The sequence below is a fragment of the Lygodium microphyllum genome, chromosome 25, assembly GCF_053477565.2.
Source record: "Lygodium microphyllum isolate KBCC chromosome 25, Lygodium_microphyllum_v1.1.10, whole genome shotgun sequence".
Lineage (NCBI taxonomy): Eukaryota > Viridiplantae > Streptophyta > Polypodiopsida > Schizaeales > Lygodiaceae > Lygodium > Lygodium microphyllum.
The window spans coordinates 47,474,253-47,484,766 of NC_141159.1; the positions used below are offsets into that span (position 1 = coordinate 47,474,253).

General features: G+C 45.6%; 2 pseudogenes; both read right to left on the minus strand.

The window, feature by feature from the left end:
• Positions 1-7,728: 7,728 nt before the first annotated feature.
• Positions 7,729-7,847, minus strand: LOC148014183 (5S ribosomal RNA; annotated as a pseudogene).
• A 762-nt stretch (positions 7,848-8,609) lies between these two features.
• LOC148014184 (25S ribosomal RNA) lies at positions 8,610-10,126 on the minus strand (annotated as a pseudogene).
• Positions 10,127-10,514: the final 388 nt, after the last annotated feature.

A 10,514-nucleotide genomic window follows, 5' to 3' on the forward strand; every position in this document is an offset into this window, starting at 1 on the left:
ACAACCTCCCACTTAAAGGTGAATCTGCCCTAGTGAGGAGTGAAAAAGAAAAAGAAAAAAGATAGTACAACATGTACACATGTACAATAGGATGAGGAAAGACGTCATCTCATCCCACGCCCATCAACCTCCTGAGAAAGGCAAAGCGCTCTGTAGAGAGGCTTTTCGTGAGCAGATCTGTAGGATTTTGGTCAGTCGAGATCTTGACAAGATCAACAGACTTGTCCTCAATGACCCCACGTATAAAGTGATGCCTCACCTTAATGTGTTTCGTCTTCGCATGGAAGACCGAATTCTTGGCTAACTGAATAGCACTCATAGAATCCGAATGCAGTATAAGGGTAGCATCAATACCAAGGTCAGTAACCAAACGACCCAACCAAATGGCCTCCTTGTAAGCCTCAGTGGCTGCAACATACTCAACCTCTGTAGTAGAAAGGGCCGTGCATTTCTGCACCTTGGACATCCAAGAAACAGCACCTCCAACATAGGTGAATACATAGTCGGAAGTGGACTTCCTACTATCTGCATGTCCTGCATAATCAGAGTCAGTGTACCCCACGACTCCTGTATCCTGGCTGCCATAGCATATGCACATATCTGCAGTGCCCTTCAGGTACCTCATGATACCCTTCACGGCATCCCAATGCTTTTTGCCAGGTGTAGCTATATAGCATGCCACAACACCAATTGCAAAGGCAATATCTGAACGAGTGGCGATCATGGCATACATAAGACTACCCACTGTGGATGCATAGGGAATCTTGGCCATCTCGGCCCTCTGCTCATTTGTCTAATTAGCCTATGATACCTCCACATAATAAGGCAATGGATAGCCAATAGGCTTTACATCCTGCATGCGGAAGCGCTCAAGGACTTTATGAATGTACTCCCTCTGTGACAAGTAGAGGAGTCCCTGATGCCTGTCGTGTCTAATGCGCATACCAAGTATGTGAGTGGCCTGTCCTAGATCTTTCATCTCAAAGCTCTTCTTGAGCTGAGCCTTAAGAGCATCTAGCTCATCATGAGCTTTCCCTGCTATCAGCATATCATCCATATAGAGTACCAAAATCAATAAAGAACCATCACGGGCTTTCTTCGTGTAAAGACACAGATCCATAGCACTCCTGCTGTAGCCCTGTGACTGCATAAAGGCATCAAACTTATGATACCACTCCCTAGGTGCCTACTTCAAGCCATAAAGACTTTTCTTCAATTTGCACACTAGGTGCTCCCTGCCAGGTTTTGCAAAGCCTGTAGGCTACTCCATATAAATCTCATCATGCAAGTCCCCATGTAAGAAAGCTATCTTGACATCCATCTGGTATGAATCCAAGTCAAGCTGAGCAACCAAAGCCAAGACTAAGCGCAGGGTGGTCATCTTAACCACAGGAGAAAAGACCTCATCAAAGTCCACACCATGCTCTTGCTTAAAACCCTTTGCGAGACCAATCTAGCCTTGTATGCTGGCTTGGGGTGTCCAGGGATACTTTTCAGCTTGTACACCCGCTTGCATGGCAAAGCCTTCTTGCCCTTAGGCAAGGAAACCAAATCCCAAGTCTCATTCTTATGCAAGGAGTCTATCTCAGACTGCATAGCCCTCTCCCAGGAGTGACTGTCACCCCTGCGTATAACCTCATCATAAGTGAAAGGCTCGCCTGCATCTGTAACCAAGACATAATGCATCGAGGGCTGAAATCTATCAGGTGGACGTCTGTCTCTAGCAGACCGTCTCACGACAGGCTCTGCTGCCTGCCCAGCTACCTGTCCAACACCCTGACCATGAGCATCTGCTGCAGCTGTAGGCTGTCCAACTGGCTGTGCGGGAGCTCTCGGCTCCTCCTGAAATATGACCCTGCGGATCTCAATAACTCTCTCAGGCTGCCGATGCATCTTGTCTTCATGGAAGACTACATCATGACTGCGGATGACTTTCCGCGCCTACAGATCCCAGAGACGATAACCCATCTCGCCTGCATCCCCATAACCAAGGAAAATGCATTTGACACTCTTAGGATCTATCTTACTTCTCTTGTCCTTGGGCACATGGCAAAATGACTCACATCCAAAGACACGGAGATGTGCATATGAGGGAGGTTTTTCAGTCCATACTTCCTCTGCAACGTGGAAATCCAAACCACTAGAAGGTGATCTATTTATGACATGCACAGCTGTACTAACTGCCTCAGCCCAAAAGCTCTGTGGTAGGCCTGCATGGCTAAGCATACTGCGTACACGCTCCTGGATGGTTCGATTCATCCGCTCAGCCAAACCATTTTGGGGGGGGTGTAAGGGGCGGTCAACTGACGCTTAATACCCCTCTCATCACATAAGTGCTCAAAAGCACGTGAGACATACTCACCCCCATTATCTATCCTTAGGCATTTTAGCCAATACCCAGACTGGTTCTCAATCAATGCAAGCCATCTCTAAAACATAGCCAAGACATAGGATTTCAACTTAATGGGATAAGCCTAAAATTTTCGTGAAAAATCATCTATGAAAGTAACAAAATACTTTACACCACCCATAGATTGACAAGGCATGGGCCCACAGACATCCGAATGTACCAATGCCAAGGGCTCACTCATGCGTGGCCTACCAGACTTCTTATGCGTAGACCTAGTCTGCCTACCATAAAGACAATACTCACATGAATCAAAACATGCATAATCAAGGGGCGGTAAGTACTGCAAACCAGAAAGCATTTTCATTCCCTTCAAAGACATATGGCCCAAACGGGCATGCCAAAGAGATACATGTGGGATAGAACCCATAGACAAAACATGATCAAGGGAAGAAGAAGATACAATCAAGGGATAGAGACTGCCAGCCTTGGCACCTCTCGCAATCACAAGTCTACCCCACGAGTGATCTTCCCTGAAGAGTCTCCAAAAGATATATGATAACTTGCGTCATCAAGCTGTCCAGCTGACATGAGACTGCGTGTCAAAGCAGGTACATGACGTACATCTTGCATAACAAAATTGTTGCCAGAAGGAAACTGCAGCCTAACATCACCAATGCCCACAATATCAAGAGAGCTGTCGTCACCTAAGCGCACAGAACCCGAAACAGTATGGTATGAATGAAACCACTCTCGACAAGGTGTCACATGAAAGGACGCACCTGAGTCCAAGAGCCAACACTGTGCATACATAGAGTGTATCTTTGTCATCTGCGAAGCACTAGAAGAAGCTGCAAGGATATAATCATCATCAACATCCTCAGGCTGGATAACATTGATCTCTTCAATTTTAACATTGGACTTTGCTGGCACTATGCTGCAATCAGAAGACTTATCCTGCACTTTGTCTTTCCCCTTATCTTTGCGCCTTTCATTGCGTAGTTCATGGCATTGTGGCCTAATATTTTCCCACAATGGTGACAAGTAACATCTACATTCCCGCCATGGGATTTGCTACGTGACTTCCCACGAGACTTGGATCGAGATTTCTGAGAATCCCGTCCACGGCCACTGCCACTGCCACTGCCATGCTTTCCATATCCATCATTCTTGCCTCTAACTATCATAGCATGCGACACATGAGAGGCTTCCAAATTCTTACGATTAACCTCTTCCTGCAGAAGAGCACTCTCAACACCAGATAATTTCAAGGTAGTAGCAGAGGCACATAATGCAGTGCGAAATACATCCCATGACTCATTAAGAGTATCAAGCAAGAAAAGAGGAGTGACATCCTCTGAAAAAGTGATGTCCTGCAAAGTCAAGTATTAACCCCAAGTCAAGATGGCGAAAGATGGACGAAAAGCAAATGAAGATGAAAAAAGAGCGAAGACACGCAAGCGGCCCCTAAAGATGGACCAGGGCAAAAAGCGCAACCATAAAAGAAAAGGCACCTCAAAAAACTCGAAAAATCTTTGTGAAAGAGCGCCAGGCTCCCTCCTGTGCCCATTGTAAAATATTAGACGGGTGTAGGCTAGAGGCACGGGGCTAAAAGAAGAAAATGGAAAAAGGACCTTGCCACAATGGCCGGTCATGTAAAAAAGGGATGGGTGACCATGGGATTTTAGGGTTTGTATATATAAAGTTCAAAAAGTGAATAAGAGATCATTCTTTGGTGTGTGGCAAAAGGAGTCTTCTTCTTCTTCTCTCCTTCTCACCTTCTTGCTTGTGTGTGCTCTTGAGAGAGGGAGTGTGAGAGTGTGAGGGAGTGAGTGTGTGAGAGAGTGAGGGATCAAAGGGTGAAGCTCTTCACCATCTCCTCTCCTTCTTCTTCTCTTCCCTCCTCTCTTCTTGTGCACGCAGCTATCCAAAGGTTGAAAAGTGTCTTTATTGGATACTCTTTAGAGCAAAAAGGGTATCGTTGTTATCACCCTGTCACATGTAAGTTCAGAGTGAGCAGGGATGTCATCTTTGATGAAATGAGCAATTGGTATGCATCTAGTAGTGATGCATTGGATGATGATGATGATCATGACACTCGGTCACTATCATGTGTGGGAGAGTATACCCAAGTTGTACTTATAAGCAACTTAGTAAACGAGATATTATTCTTGTACTTTGAGCTCTCTTCTCCCTCTTGTGCACACATTCCAATGCTGCAACTCTGTTTTTTCACACATTTAGAGTAGGATAGGACCAAGAAATCGAAGTGAATCACTTTAGGGTTGCTGTTGTAAACATGCCCAAAATAGGGTAGAAAAACAAGGGAAAAAAGGGATTGAAATCCATTGACAAGGCAAGAGCACAAATGCGGCAATACTCGGGCACTAGAAAAAGAGTTTAAACCCCAAGGAAGAGGGGGTGAAGTCTCAATTTCAGTCTCATCTTTGAGGAAATGAAATAGAGAGCCAAATAATGGGTGATGAAGAGTGAAAGACTTGGCAAGCCGCCTAGCCCTTACAGAAGGAAATAGAGTGTTAGCAAAAAGTAAAGCAGATGCTGCACAGACAAGATTGGAAACCCAACAATGTTCTTCCTCAATACTATCTTGGATGTCACAAAATCAAAAGAGGAGGAGGCCATTGAGACACTAAAGAAAAAGTTGGAGATCTCTCATAGAGCCATAAGGCATGGGATGTGTGCTCAACTGCAAGGAGAAGGGACCAGCCTAAGCCAACAAGATCAAAGAAAGTATTTGCTAAGGGTAGGGCTAATGGTCCAAGATGTGGACCTGCTAGGCTTCAAGGAAGGAGAATCATAAGAGGCCCGGAGAGAAGATAAAATGCAGAGGTTGCTTCCAAAGGCAAGGCTAGAATTTGAAATGGGACAACCACACATGAGGATCTAGTCCTGCAACCTCCCTCTCCTCAACTAGAAATGCAGCAAGAGGTGGACACCACTACTAAGAGAAAAGCACAAATCAAGAAGAAGAGAATGAGGATGTTGGAGCAGGCAAGGAGACGATTAAAATCCCAACCCATAGTAGCCCCAAAAGCACCCATTCCACTATGAGAAGATTATTTCCTAGTGAATTAGAATGCGAAGCTCATAGTGTGGGAGAAGAAACAGACTTCACCTTCAAATTGCCCTCTACACTATGTAGAGTACTATCAGCCAAAGTGGTGGAGGAGGTGATAAGCGTGGGAGGAAGACTTGGCAATAGGTGGAACCAAGAGAGGGAGAAGAATCCAACGTAGTGGAAAATGGAAGCACATGATTTATTGGGAAAAAAAGTCATGGAGGTGCCCAGGACAATGAAAAGCTATGAGTCCCAACCAAAATGGAGGAGGAGAATCTAGGACGAAAACATGGATACCTTGATGTCATTTTGCAACACACTACCCTTCAAGAGAAACAACCCCACATACATGCCATATCCGAGAAGAGTAGGGGTGGACTTCAACCTTGACATCCACGACAGATATGATTTTTCAAAAATATACAATGTAAATGCCACCAAGTTGCTGATATTCTTCGAGAATGACTTATAGGACTCAATTGCCCATTTTCTTAATGAGTTCACTTATTGCCTAGATCTCACCTTTATCACTACTTGTAACTATCTTAGATTACTTAGGGTACTACTTAAATAGGATCCTACACCACAAGAATACTACCTATCACCCTATTTTTTGATTTTAATGTTGGCATAGATAGTTATACCATGGTTAGGTTGATGATGCAAGCTACCGTCTTACCATCCTTTTGCATGGCCCTCTTAGAGGACATGAAGGATAGTCACTATACTAGGTGCAACCACCCATTTTTGTCCACAACTCCTCCAAATTAGAATGAACCTAAAAGGATATATGTAGGGAAGATGCTTCTCCTTAGCAAGTCCCTTAAGCCCCCAACTTCTTCTCATGACTATGATGACGAAGATTAGTTCTTCATTATTTTCAAAAAGAAAAAAAAAGACAAAGAAAAAAGAAAAAAAGAGAGAAAAAAAAAGAGTAAGAAAATAGAGAAGAAAGTCACAAGAGAAAGCAAGAAACTCACTACATGAGCACCGCAATCACTATGCCTAGGGGTCATCAAGCTAGGTGCATCCGGTGGCCTCGGTTTGCCAGCTCCGTCCCTAACCCCCTAGCCCCATTTTGATTCCCCACTTCACGTTTAGGGCACATCAAGGGTAGGACATACCTAGGGTGGTCACACTCACCTATGGTTGACATGTCTCCCTAAGCTTCATGCATCGCACCCTCCCTTATGCACGAATTGGGTCCTCAAGTGCATGGGACAACACCCAGGCTTGCCTATGGTTCTATCCAGCTCCTAGTTCTACTAGCACGAGCACATTACACCACATAGTAAGGTAGACACTCCCTCAGGCAATGCACTTTTCGTTTCCTTTCAGATAAAGACGAAGGTGACCAACCACCAACCTTGGAGGCCTCGACATACCCTCACCCTCCACCACCTCAATCATTTGATAAGCTTCTCTTCCATGAACAATCCCCACAAGACCCCATCATCGACCCACATGACCACCCTTCAGCTCATAGAGCCCTCATCAACCAAGAACCGCAAAGTGCCATGGGACTGGCACTCGACTAGGAGGGGGGTAATGTTAACCCCAATGTAGGACAAGAAAAAAGAAAAGCAAAAATAAATCTGAAAATTTTTCAAAAAGGCAAACCAATGAAGTCAACAAGAAAGAGAAAAGGCAAAAGTCACAAAGGCAACCTCAGAAAAATACAAAAGGCAGAAGACATATTTTTAAAATAAAAGACACCCCTAAAATTTTGTAAAAGAGCACTAGGCTCTCTCTTGTGCAAATTATAAAATCTAGACGGGCATATAGGTGAAGGGATAAGGTAAATATAAGGGAATAGGAAAAGAGGACCTTGGCAAGACGCGACTTTGGCAGGATACCCGATCATGTAAAAAAGGGGATGGATGTCCAAAGGATTCAGGGCTTGTATATAAACTCAAAAAGTGAATGAGAACTGCATTCTTGGTGTGTGGCAAAAGTAGATCTCTTCTTCTCCTCTTCTCTTTCTCTTGCTATAACCGCGGACCGTGGGTTTTAGATGCCTGAACCCCATGGCCCATGGGCATAGGTGAAGGGATCGTGTGATTAAGTGCAAACAATGGGGTTCAGCTGGCCCTCAAGTGGGGGTTTATGGCGGCGGCGGCGACTCGTGTGGGTGGTGCTATCCGTGGGGGGTGAGCCCACCTAAGATCATGGTTGCAGGCGTCAACATCCCAAGCTCCCTTGAATAGAAAAAGAAAGGCTGCTTAAGTACGAGTTCACGGGAGGTCAGCTATTCCAATACTCTTGTGGCCTAACCATTCTTTACTCGCATAAATGAAAACCAAGGGTGCAGCACCATGACTTCTCAGGAGGTCCACCATCCCAATACTGTTCTGGCCCAAGCACACTTAACTGAGGAGTTTTGGTGGGATCTAGTGTATTAGCGCTGGTATGACCACACCACGCTTAGAAACCATGCTCATGCGTATACATGTCGTATGCAATAAAACCACACGCACAAATTTTTTTTTGGGGGGTGGGGAGCCGCATTCCAGACTAGTTCCATGGACTAATGGCACACCAAACCCCACAACAAGGGAAAAACTAGTTGCATGTGCAGGGGGCAAAACCCCATGACTACTTGCAAGTGGTGTGAGGGGGCACCATGCCAAGCCCCAAACCCCACAACTAATCCCATTGTTGGAGGGCGGTTGCAACAAGAGTTTTCTCCCACAAAAGCGACAAATCCTCCCTGCCACGACTAAGTTCATCATGTGTGCAAGTGGCATGTCGAACCCCATGAACTACCGAGGCACAGTCCAAACCCCACAGCTAATCTCATATGTGCAAGCCGTACATGACACCACACGACTGATTGCGTGCATGATCGGGCGCCACACCGAACTCCACAACTAATTGCTCTTCGTGCGAGCAAGATGGGTGCGGCACAAAACCATGGCTAATTGCATACACATGCTGGTGTCATCGGCCGAGGTGGGGGGCGAGAGACAAAGAGAGACGGGGCCTTGCAATTATTTTCTAGTGAGATATATAAGAGGGGTAAGCTGAAACCCCACAACTCATCTTCTAAGAGGGAGAGAAATCCAAAGGCTTTCCATTCAATGCATGCACGAAGATTCACCACCCAAGAAAGAAAGGGGGGGGGATTTGCATCTTTTTCTAGAAAGGGCGAGCCAAACCCCATGACTAATCTCAAGAGGGGACAAATCGGCACGGCTGCAGGCTAAATCTCAGTGGATCGTAGCAGCAAGGCTACCCTGCTGCCACTTACAATACCCGGTCACATATTTAAGTTGTCTGCAAAGGATTCATCTCCCCAGTCATTTGGAATTGCCATTCAGAGCCCTCGACATAGCCACTTTCCCCGCCTTGATGGAGACTCTTGACACATGCTCTCGGGGATGCATGAGTGTCCCTACTATAAGTTGAGTAACAACAGGGAGGTAGAGAGTGCCACGTCTAGTATGGATTCTGACTTAGAGGCATTCAGTCATAATCCTTCACATGGTAGCTTTGCTTCACTGGCTTTTCAACCAAGTGCAATGACCAATTATGTGAATCAATGGTTCGTCTCGTACTAAGTTGAATTACTACTGCGACACAGCTCATTAGTAGGGTAAAACTAACCACTCTCATGATGGTCTAAACCCAGCTCACATTCCCTATTGGTGGGTGAACAATCCAACACTTGGCGAATTCTGCTTTGCAATGATAGAAAGAGTTGACATCGAAGGATCAAAAAGCAATGTCTCTATGAACACTTGGCCGCCAGAAGCCAGTTATCCCTGTGGTAACTTTTCTAACACCTCTAGCTTCAGATTTCGAAAAACTAAAGGATCGATAGGGCATGCTTTTGCAGTTTGTATTTGTATTTGTACTGAAAATCAAAATCAAATGAGCTTTTACCCTTTTGTTCCACACAATATTTTTGTTCTCGTTGAGCTCATTTTAGGACACCTGCGTTATCTTTTAACAGATGTGCCACCCCAGCCAAACTCCCCACCTGACAATGTGTTTTACCTAGATCAGCACATGAGCATGCCTTAAAACTAGAAGCAGGGACAAAGCCCCACCTCCATCTCGCGGAGTAAGTAAAATAATGTTAAAAGTAGTGGTATTTCACTTGCGCAAAAGGCTCCCACTTATTCTACACCTCTCAAGTCATTTTACAAAGTTAGAGCTCAATAGGGTCTTCTTTCCTCGCTGATTTTTCCAAGCCCGTTTCCTTGGCTCTGGTTTCGCTAGATAGTAGATAGGGATAGTGGGAATCTCATTAATCCATTCATGCACGTCACTAATTAGATGACGAGGCATTTGGCTACCTTAAGAGAGTCATAGTTACTTTGACCGTTTACCCGCGCTTGGTTGAATTTCTTCACTTTGACATTCAAAGCACTGGGTAGAGATCACATTGCATCAACATCCATGGGGACCATCGCAATGCTTTGTTTTAATTAAACAATCGAATTTCCCTTGTCCATACCAATTCTGAGACGGCTGTTCACGCCTAGGGAGGGCCGCCCCGCGAGGAGCGACGTTCTATGGCCATCACCCAGTGGGCACGCGGAGGTCCGCCCTTGCCGCTGGGGTAGCTCCGACAGACCCACGTCGATAGCCTCCAGTGTCAGAATGCAGACCCCTAGACCCAGCCCTTAGACACAATCCTTTTCCCAAAGTTACGAACTCGTTTTGCTGACCTCCCTTGCCTACATTGTTCTATCTACCAAAGGCTATTCACCGTGGAGACCTGATGCGGTTATGAGTATGACCAGGTATGATCGGCATTCGCTCCTCCAGATTTTCACGAGCCGTCGAGGGCGCATCAAACACTGCGAGATGTGTGGTGCTTTAGCAGGTAGTGGACCCTATCTCTGGGTGATCCACTTTTAGGGTGGGCGGGTTGTTAAAAAGAAAAGAGAACTCTTCACGGGGCCCCCGCAGGTGTCTATGGATTTGGTCACATTGTCGTCCACTGCCACGTCTCGATTTGGAAATATTAACCCAATTCCCTTTCGATGCATGATGTGCATTATTGCACCCTTGACACAGGACTGCCCCATCTCTTAGGATCGACTAACCCATGACCAATTGCTATTCACATGGAACCTT